The following is a 10,418-nucleotide window of genomic DNA, read 5'->3' as shown; positions in this document are numbered from 1 at the left end:
GGTACAGTGTTGGGACACAAGAGCAGGGTGGTACAGTGGTGGGGCAGCAGAGCAGGGAGGTACAGTGGTGGCACAGATGTGCAGGGTGGTACAGTGTTGGGACACAGGAGCAGGGAGGTACAGTGGAGGTACAGTGTTGGGACAGAAGAGCAGGGTGGTACAGTGGTGGGATAGATGTGCAGGGGGTTACAATGTTGGGGCAGATGAGCAGGGGGTTACAATGGTGGGGCAGATGATAAAGGGGGTACATTGGTGGGGCAGATGAGCAGGGGGTTACAGAAGTGGTACAGATGAGCAGGGGGTTACAGAAGTGGTACAGATGAGCAGGGGTGTTACAGTGGTGGGGCAGATGAGCAGGGGGGGGGGGGGGGCAGTGATCTGAGGTGTGGAGTTGCAGGAATTGGGGCTGATCTGACTTGTGAGAGTGCAGGATGTTAATTTCTCACTACTAAAGTAGTTTACAGCATTTACTTTATAAAAATTCCTGTTTGTGATGGAGAGTGTGAAGTTGACATTTTTTTGTTATAAAATCTGCACGCTCAATAAGTGGCCTACCCCTGGTCTATCACATAAAATCCCAATAAAATACATTTATGTTTTTGGTTGTAACATGACAAAATTGTGGAAAATTTCAAGGGGTATGAATACTTTTTCAAGGCGCTGTATATAGGAGAGTTTTATGAAAACAATATATCTGACTCTCACTCTAGTGCCTTTTGACATCTCTTGCTCTCGTCTATTGTTTCTTGGTTTTGCTTTGCAATGTTTGTTATACGTCATGTATTGTATTATGCAAACTCTCAGAGTATTTAGTACAACACCCTTTTCACCCCCATCCATTATCCTTTATCCAAGGGAGAAGGTGGAGACTGTGTGGCTGACACTCCTTGCCTCTCCACCTGGTGTTTACCTTTCTGACCTACGTCACACTGTGAAGTTTGTTACTTTTCAATAAAGCTGGTTTAGGGAATGAAAAAAAAAAAAAAAAAGGATCAGCAGCACAGATCCAAAGTGCAGCAGCTGCCACAAGCTGGGAGTGATTGGACAGAGCTGGGATTGAGGTATGTTGTGTGCCAGGCTGGACTGAGGTCCTGTGCTGACTCTGATCTGCCTCCTGTACAGTGGATCCCCCCCACCACCACCTTCTCCAGCCCTGGCCAGGCACAGCTCAAGGTGTCACACCACACCCTGCCCTCCTGGGAACCTGACCTGCTGGAATGGCAGATTCTGATTGCAGCAATACAGGGCAGGAAGTGGCAGAACAGGAGAGAGACGTACAAAGTAACATAGTGAGAAGTGATCAAAGCCTCAGAGATACAACACAGAGAGAAGTCCTACAACCCTCAGAGAGAGACACAGGAAGAAGTGACAGAACAAGCACAGGTACAATGTAACATAGTACAAAGTCATAGAAACCTCAGAGGTACAATGTGACACATTAAGAATGGTGGGATCCTCTGAGATACAAAGTAACACAGCAGGAAGTAGCAGAACATTTGGAGGAAGTGATAGAACCTTCATAGATACAATGTGACACATTAGGGGGTCGTAGAACCCTAAGAGATACAAAGTAACACCGTACAAAGCGATAAAACCCGCAGAGGTATAATGTGATATGTTAGGAAGTAATAGAACCCTAAGAGATACAAAGTAACACCGAGAGTGACAGAACAACCACAGGTACAATGTAACACGGTACAATGTGACACATCGGGAATGGTGGAATCCTCTGAGATGCAAAGTAACAAAGCAGGAAGTAGCAGAATGTTCGTAGATAGAAAGTAATACAGAAGGAAGTGATAGAACCCTCATAGATACAATGTAACACAAGAAGTGATAGAACCCTCATAGATACAATGTAAAACATTGAGACGTGATAGAACCCTCATAGATACAATGTAAAACATTGAGACGTGATAGAACCCTCATAGATACAATGTAACACAAGAAGTGATAGAACCCTCATAGATACAATGTAACACAAGAAGTGATAGAACTCTCATAGATACAATGTAACACATTGAGAAGTGATAGAACCCTCATAGATACAATGTAACACATTAAGAAGTGATAGAACCCTCAGATACAATGTAACACATTGAGAAGTGATAGAACCCTCAGATACAATGTAACACATTGAGAAGTGATAGAACCCTCATAGATACAATGTAACACATTAAGAAGTGATAGAACCCTCATAGATACAATGTAACACATTAAGAAGTGATAGAACCCTCATAGATACAATGTAACACATTGAGAAGTGATAGAACCCTCATAGATACAATGTAACACATTGAGACGTGATAGAACCCTCATAGATACAATGTAACACATTGAGAAGTGATAGAACCCTCATAGATACAATGTAACACAAGAAGTGATAGAACTCTCATAGATACAATGTAACACATTAAGAAATGATAGAACCCTCATAGATACAATGTAACACAAGAAGTGATAGAACTCTCATAGATACAATGTAACACATTAAGAAATGATAGAACCCTCATAGATACAATGTAACACATTAAGAAATGATAGAACCCTCATAGATACAATGTAACACATTAAGAAGTGATAGAACCCTCATAGATACAATGTAACACAAGAAGTGATAGAACTCTCATAGATACAATGTAACACATTAAGAAATGATAGAACCCTCATAGATACAATGTAACACATTGAGAAGTGATAGAACCCTCATAGATACAATGTAACACAAGAAGTGATAGAACTCTCATAGATACAATGTAACACATTAAGAAGTGATAGAACCCTCAGATACAATGTAACACATTAAGAAATGATAGAACCCTCAGATACAATGTAACACAAGAAGTGATAGAACTCTCATAGATACAATGTAACACATTAAGAAGTGATAGAACTCTCATAGATACAATGTAACACAAGAAGTGATAGAACTCTCATAGATACAATGTAACACATTAAGAAGTGATAGAACCCTCAGATACAATGTAACACATTAAGAAGTGATAGAACCCTCAGATACAATGTAACACATTAAGAAGTGATAGAACCCTCAGATACAATGTAACACATTAAGAAATGATAGAACCCTCAGATACAATGTAACACAAGAAGTGATAGAACTCTCATAGATACAATGTAACACATTAAGAAGTGATAGAACCCTCAGATACAATGTAACACATTAAGAAATGATAGAACCCTCAGATACAATGTAACACATTGAGAAGTGATAGAACCCTCATAGATACAATGTAACACAAGAAGTGATAGAACTCTCATAGATACAATGTAACACAAGAAGTGATAGACCTCTCATAGATACAATGTAACACAAGAAGTGATAGACCTCTCATAGATACAATGTAACACAAGAAGTGATAGAACCCTCATAGATACATTGTACCACATTAAGAAGTGATAGAACTCTCATAGATACATTGTACCACATTAAGAAGTGATAGAACTCTCATAGATACAATGTAACACATTAAGAAGTGATAGCACCTTCAGAGGAATTATTAATGTGATGCGTTAGGAAGTGATAGAAAGTAACACAGGAAGTAGCAGAACAACAGATACAATGTAGCACAGGACAAAGCGATGGAACTCTCAGAGGTACAATGTAACACATTAGAAAGTGGTGGAACCCTCTGAGATCCAACGTAACATAGTAGGAAATCTCTGAACACTCGTAGATCCAAAATAATACAGGAGGATGTCCTAGAACCCTCACAGATACAATGTGGCACATTAGGAAGTGATCGAGCCCTCAGAGATATTATTGGGCTCGGTTCGAACTGCCGTTACTGGGGATCCGACTTGTAAGACCCCCAAGTCACATGACGTGAAATCCCATGTTAGTCAATTAGAGCGGTCTTAATTAGCGCTACTGAAGTCACTCCGACTTTAGAAAAGGTTCCTGTACTACTTCAAGGTGTTTCCTATCTAAGGATGAGCTTGGGCGTGTTCACACAGCCCACGTGCAGAGCCCGCCAGGAAGTCGGCACGGAGCTGCGCTAATCACAGGCAGTGAGACATTTTCAAGATGTGCGGCTGCAGAGATCGGGAAATGTCTCTCTGCCTGTGATTAGCGCAGTGCCGAATTCCTGGCGTGCTCTGCACGTTGGGCTGTGCGAACACGCCCAAGTTCATCCTTGTTCCTATCCGACTTGTGCCCATAGACTTTAATGGAAGTGGCCTCCAAGTCGGATCCTCATCTATATTGATGTGATTTGGATCCGACATTTCATGAAGATTACTCAGGCATTCCCTGCGGTGTAGCCCTCCTTTGCTTCAAGGTTGCATTAAAGTAGTACTCAAGTCGCACTGTAAGTCACACAACTTTCAGGTCACAGTAGTGTGAACCAAGTCTAAGAGATACAAACCACAAAGCGATAGAACCCAATGAGGTATTATTGTGACACATTGGGAAGTAAAAGAACCCTCAGAGACTCAAAGTAACACAAAAGGAAGTGGTAGAACCCTCAGATGTACAATCTAACACAGTAGGAAGTGGCACAACACCCAAAGATATAATGTAAAGCAGTAGAGAGTTAAGTACCCTGGACAGTATAACTGTAACAGTGGAAAGTGATAGACCCCCCCACAACTACAATGAGCCCACGTTCACATCAGAGCAATTTGACATGTCAAATTGATGGCTATTGCCGACAACTGCACCGTCCGAATTGGTGCGAAGCCGACTTTGCGGTGCCGCACTGATTTCCAAAAGTACAGTGCCTTGCAAAAATATTCACCCCCCCCCTGGCATTTTTTGTGTTTTGTTGCCTCACAACCTGGAATTAACATGGATTGTTTGAGGATTTGCATCATTTAATTTACAGAACATGAACATGCCCACAACTTTGAAGATTCCCATTCCTCCTTGCAAAACTGCCCACTTCCTTCAAGTTGGATGGTTTGCACTTGTGAACAGCAATCTAAGTCTGACCACAGATTTTCTATTGGATTGAGGTCTGGGCTTTGAGTAGGCCATTCCAACACATTTACATGTTTCCTCTTAAACCACTCAAGAAAAAATTGGCTGCACATCACGGGCAGTCCCAAAATTTTATTGTATGATCTTCACAAAAGTAGAACCACCACAAAGACACAGCCAAGCTAGGTCAGCTTGACGCGTTTCGCACAAACTTTGTGCTTATTCATTATTCTTATTCCACATTTTGTTATGTTACAGCCTTATTCCAAAATGTATTTCTTTGTTTTTTATTTTTAATACATTTTCAAAGATTTAAAACTAACCTCTTTCACATTGTCATTATGGAGTATTGTTTGTAGAATTTTGAGGAAAACACTGAATTTAATCCATTTTGGAATAAGGCTGGAACATAACAAAATGTGTAAAAAGTGAAGCGATGTGAATGTTTTACTACAGAGCACTCAGAAAGTAATGTCATGCGTTTTAAAAAGAAATTGGCAGGTCCGCGTATTAATTTTCCGTTTGGGTGCTTTGAGGCCCATTTGAACTGAATGTGCTGCCTTAACGTGATAATGTGTTGGGTTAACTCGCATGCATTAACAGAACACATGGACACTGATTTAATAAACGAGTGGAGAATTTTCACTTTTCTAGTACAATCATTTTTATTGAAAAATTGAGATAACAGAACAAGTGGTCACCCACGCAGGGGGGGGATCATGATAAGAAAGTATAAGATAGTAACATAGGTAGAATCACATACAACATAGGAGTTTTGACTTTTCAAAGTGAATGAGGTGAAACAAGGTGGAAAATCACTTTGCAATCATGTTTCAGAAAAAAAAAAAAAAAAACAGGATTTTTGCTGGTGCATGATTGGATGACTTGAAGCGATAGTAAACCACCAGAAAAACAAAACAAAACAATGCGCTCCCTGCAGGTTTAAGTCATAATGTACTAGTATGTACCGCAGAAAGCTGCACACACATTGCAGATTCCTGCGCAGAAAAAAAAAAAATCTGTATGTGGTGTGAATGGAGAACCATTGTTTTCTTTGAGCCCTTGCAGAAAAACTGATGTCTCCACACCATGGTGTGAACAAGGCCTTAAGTTAGCATAAATTCACCTTCTTCACTAAACTAAGTGAAAGTCCCCTTTTTTTAAAGAGAAAATTCACTTGACGAATTAGGTAAATTTTACATCCAAGCAAAAATCCTGATATATATATATATATATATATATATATATATATATATATATATATATATATATATATATATATATATATATATATTTCAGCCCATTGGCTGAATGGAAAAAAAAATATATATACATCCGTGGCCAGCCTTAGATTCTTGGATTTGATTTGTAGAATTTGGCAGATTTGTTATGAAATAACGTTTAAAAAAAAAAGAGAGGTAGGCAGGCATATGGCCTTCTAATTCTGCCATAGAACTCCAGAAAATGTGAAGCGTTAGTACAATTTTCAGCAAACATTCTCACAGGCATGGATGATTATTATGGAATCCCTGGGTACCAGTCGAGGTCTCTGCAGACTCCTGAAATGGAAATGTTTGGTTTGGTAACTAAGGGGTTGATTTACTAAAACTGGAGAGCGCAAAATCTGCTACAGCTGTGCATGGTAGCCAATCGGCTTCTAACTTTTTTTCAATAAGTCTCGGTTCACACTGAGGTGACTTGTCAGGCGAATTAGTCGCGCTCCATTCAGTGCAATAGAACTGTTCTAATCAGAGCCACTCAAAACGCTCCAACTTAGAAAAAGGTTCCTGCACTACTTGGGGGCGACTTTGGAGCGGCTTGCGTTGACTTCTGTTAAAGAAGTTGTTTGCAAGCCGCGCTGAAGTCGCGCTGTGCGGGGCGGCTTCAGAGTCGGACGACTTTGAGGCCGCCCCAGTGTGAACAGAGAAATAAAGTGTGTGTGTGTAACCCTTAACAAAAAAAAAAAAGACATCCTGTTCCTTTTATAGCAGGTTAAAAAGCACAGTGCTTGTGCTGTCTAACCTGCCCCTCTGGAAGCTTTAATAAACCTGGCTGATCCTGCCTGGCTATGCCCTCCCCTCTATAAACTGACCACGGTTTATCATGGCTGCTGAGCCCTGACACCGTGATCAGTTTACGTGCCTCCATCTTGCTGTGTCTCCTCTGTACTCTTCCCTCCCCTCCCTGCCTGTCAGTTCAGGAGTCTGTGTCAGTCTCTGCTCCCCCCCCACGGGACCTGAAACGGTGAAAAGGGACGCATCGGACCCCTGCTGCGAGCATGATGTAAACCCAGCTTAAGCTTTGACAAAAAAAACTGATTGGTTTCCAAGCAGAGCTTCACCAGATTTTGCACTCTCCAGTTTTAGTAAACCAACTCCTAAGTCAGACTGGGTTCACACTGGTGCGATGCGGGGACCACAGCAATTCCTGTGCAGGTTCCCGCACCCCATCAGAATCGCAGGCTGTTCACACTGCACTCTGCGAACCACTGTGGGTGTCAATATAAAGTTAATAACGCTACCAAATCTGTTTGCAGAACGCAGTGCAAACTATGGAATCAGATCGCATGGGTCTGTGCGGACGAAAAAAAAAAAAAAGGGGTCCTGCGCCATTTTGGTGTGAATTTGATGCAATTTCAACCATACAAACTGGCTGAATTCGCAACGCACAGACATCACATTTGATGTGCACGGGAATTCTGTGCGAATCGCATGCAATGTCTGCACATTAGTGTGAACCCAGTCAGATATTTGTGGTTCCGGTCCGTATTTTAGACTTGGTGAAGTCTTTGAATTGTTGAGATTCCTTTCTGAGCTCTTCTCCCAGATTCAGCACTTTGGACTGTACCTTGTGCAGGACGGCCAATAGATTCCAGCTGGGCTTCCTGCGATATTTTAGCCACATTCCATCTGCGTTCACCTTGAAGAAATTTACAGCAGTTTTCATTTTTATCAGCATAGAGATGTTTTCCCTTTTAGAGAGAGAGTCTAAATTTAGGAATAAATGTTCCGCTAATGTATTTAGGAAACTATTTGTGTTATGTCGAGTGAAAGAGTCATTTTAATCAAAAAACAATATTTCACTTTTTAGTACATGCTGGAGAGTTATAATGTACTGGTAGTGAAACATGAAACTATTGCCTTTTGTTTGTTTTTTATTTTTTTTATTTTATTTTTTTTCATACAGTTTGCAACAATAAAATCAGTCTGTATATGCAGTAATGGATGCCTATTATACTTACTGTGGAGGTAATCCTAAGGAGTTAATCCTCTGCATTGTGTTTGATCCTGCCTTCTCTGATCCGCCCTTTCTTCCACTGTCCCCAATTCATCTCTTGATTGTACAGAACCTTGGGGGCACTCTGCACATGCTCAGTCGGGTGTTTTGCTAGAGTTTATTTTTCATTTTTTCCTTGGGAGAGTGCATGTGATCAGCACAGGGCCAATCAGCACTGTCCAGACAGAGGGTCAGGGGTCCTGCAGCCTCATGGGAGAATGAAAACTCCTCCTATAAGCTTTAACCAGACACTGCTGCTAGAAGTCACAAGACTGCTATATACTGCTGAAGAGAAAATTTTTTTAGCAGTTTACATTTACTAAAATATTTGCATTTCCATGTTCTGTGTACTATTCACAGATATGGTGAATGCAGGCTCCTGGGTTTAGTAACACTTTAAAGAGGATCTGTGCTTTATATGCTGTGCCCAGAATAGGCAAGCGGAGTACACAGGACTAGTCACCAGTATTGCCTGCAGCAGATTTTTTACTGTATTGCTAATGTATTATGCCTTGTTTTGATCTGTGTGGAGGCGGCCATCTTGGTAGAGGTAGGGCTTTGCTTCCTCATATCAGAGCTGGCCTGGCCCCCTGATGACTGGTGGGGTAATGATCAACAGACAGCTCAAGAGATGGAGTAAGCACAGAACCACAGGAAGGATGAATTGGATGCAGGGAGATCTTGCACTGCAGGTCCTCGGAGCAGCTTCCCCTTCAGTAAGGAGAACAGTCCAGAGACAGATTTACACAAAAGACAAAGAATTATGCCCATTGCTGTTCCTGGTGTTTTTTATGGTCTATCCTTTGTGTACATCTATTACACCAGGGGTCTCCAAACATTCCAAACAAAGAGGAGGGGGGGGGGGGGGGGACTGACTGAGGCCAGTGTGAGTAGAAAATGTCCTGGTGTCAGTGGGAGTAAACAATGCCCTATCGTTGGTATCATTAGGAGGAAATGTACCCCTTCATTGATATCAGTGAGAGGACATTTGTCCAATTGGTGTCAGTGGGAAGAATTGTGCCCCATTGTTGGGGTCATTGGGAGGAGTTGCGCCCCATTGTTGGGGTCATTGGGAGGAGTTGCGCCCCAAGGTTCCGGATAAAAGCAAACAAACAGCTGCATCCAGCCCACGGGCCGCAGGTTGGAGACTCCTAGACCTGACCTAGCACTGCACCCTGAGTTCAGCCAGTTATGTTGCAACCTCCCTACTGTCTCCCGCACGGGGGGGGGGGGAGTGTTGGTATTGGTGCTGATGGTGGCAATGCAGCAAGTGAGGGGGAAGTTTGTTTGCTGCCCCCCCCGTAAGATATTGAGCACCAGCCACAACTCGTCTCTATGCTTTATTTTGCTGGGAATTCACTTTGAAAACCCCCTTCTAGCTTTCTTGCGTAAGGGCAGATAATTCATGTGTCCTGCAGTTCTTCTTTTTTTTTTTTTTTTTTTTTTTTTTTTTTTGTGTGTGTCGTGTTAGTGGCACTAATATGCAGCACTGATGAGGCGTGGACTGTCAGTAGTTTTTTTTATTTTCATTCTATTTAATATATACACACACACACACACATTTTGGGAGGGGAATTTTTTTACTCTTCATTTTATTTTCTTTATTATTTTTACAATTTACCCTTTAAATTTGTATTTATTATAATTTTTTATTTTATCAGCCCTGTTGGCGGGGCACTTTGGTGAGATATCGGGGATCTAAACAGACCTCTGACATCTCCCCTTTGAGACAGAGAAAGGTACTGAGGACACAGATTCCCCAGTCCCTTTCTGTGCAGCCTCAGCTGCACTGAAGATGAATGGACAGAAGACAGAGGCTCCTCCCCCTTCATACACTGATGCGTCGTAAACACAGTTCACAATGCTCAGTTATGAATGGACAGTCAGTGATCACTGACTCTCTGCATTCAGAAAAGGAAGGAGCCTGTAAATGACAGATTTACCAGCTCCTTTCTCCACTCTCTATCCTGACAGATCTGACACAGGAGGAGGACACGGAGAGGGTGAGGAGCACACGGGGAGCCAGGGGAGGACCCGGGAAGCCAGAGGAGGACACAGGGGACAACCTGTACGGCTGTATGGGGATACAGCGCTGATCTCCCTGTATAGCTTTCAATAAGGCATCTGACAGCTGCGGGAGGGAGAGGACGAGAAGCGTCTGTCGGTCTCCCAGAAAACTGCAGGGGGGAGAGAGCTCGGAACT

The 10,418-nt window shown here is 42.1% G+C and overlaps 1 protein-coding gene across 4 annotated transcripts in view; it reads left to right on the top strand.

The window, feature by feature from the left end:
* Positions 1-669: 669 nt before the first annotated feature.
* The window catches only part of PATJ (PATJ crumbs cell polarity complex component), a 407,721-nt gene continuing 397,972 nt past the window's right edge, over positions 670-10,418 (top strand). The window contains exon 1 of one of the 4 annotated variants that reach the window (XM_073593830.1): positions 670-1,061. The gene's annotated coding sequence lies outside the window, so the exon portion shown is untranslated. Of the gene's footprint in view, positions 1,384-10,418 lie in introns of all 4 variants that reach the window. The other 3 variants (XM_073593831.1, XM_073593832.1, XM_073593833.1) reach the window with 3 other exon arrangements.

The sequence above is a fragment of the Aquarana catesbeiana genome, linkage group LG07 (assembly GCF_042186555.1).
Source record: "Aquarana catesbeiana isolate 2022-GZ linkage group LG07, ASM4218655v1, whole genome shotgun sequence".
Lineage (NCBI taxonomy): Eukaryota > Metazoa > Chordata > Amphibia > Anura > Ranidae > Aquarana > Aquarana catesbeiana.
Note: the sequence above shows the minus strand (reverse complement) of the source record. Positions and strands in the feature narration are given on the sequence as shown.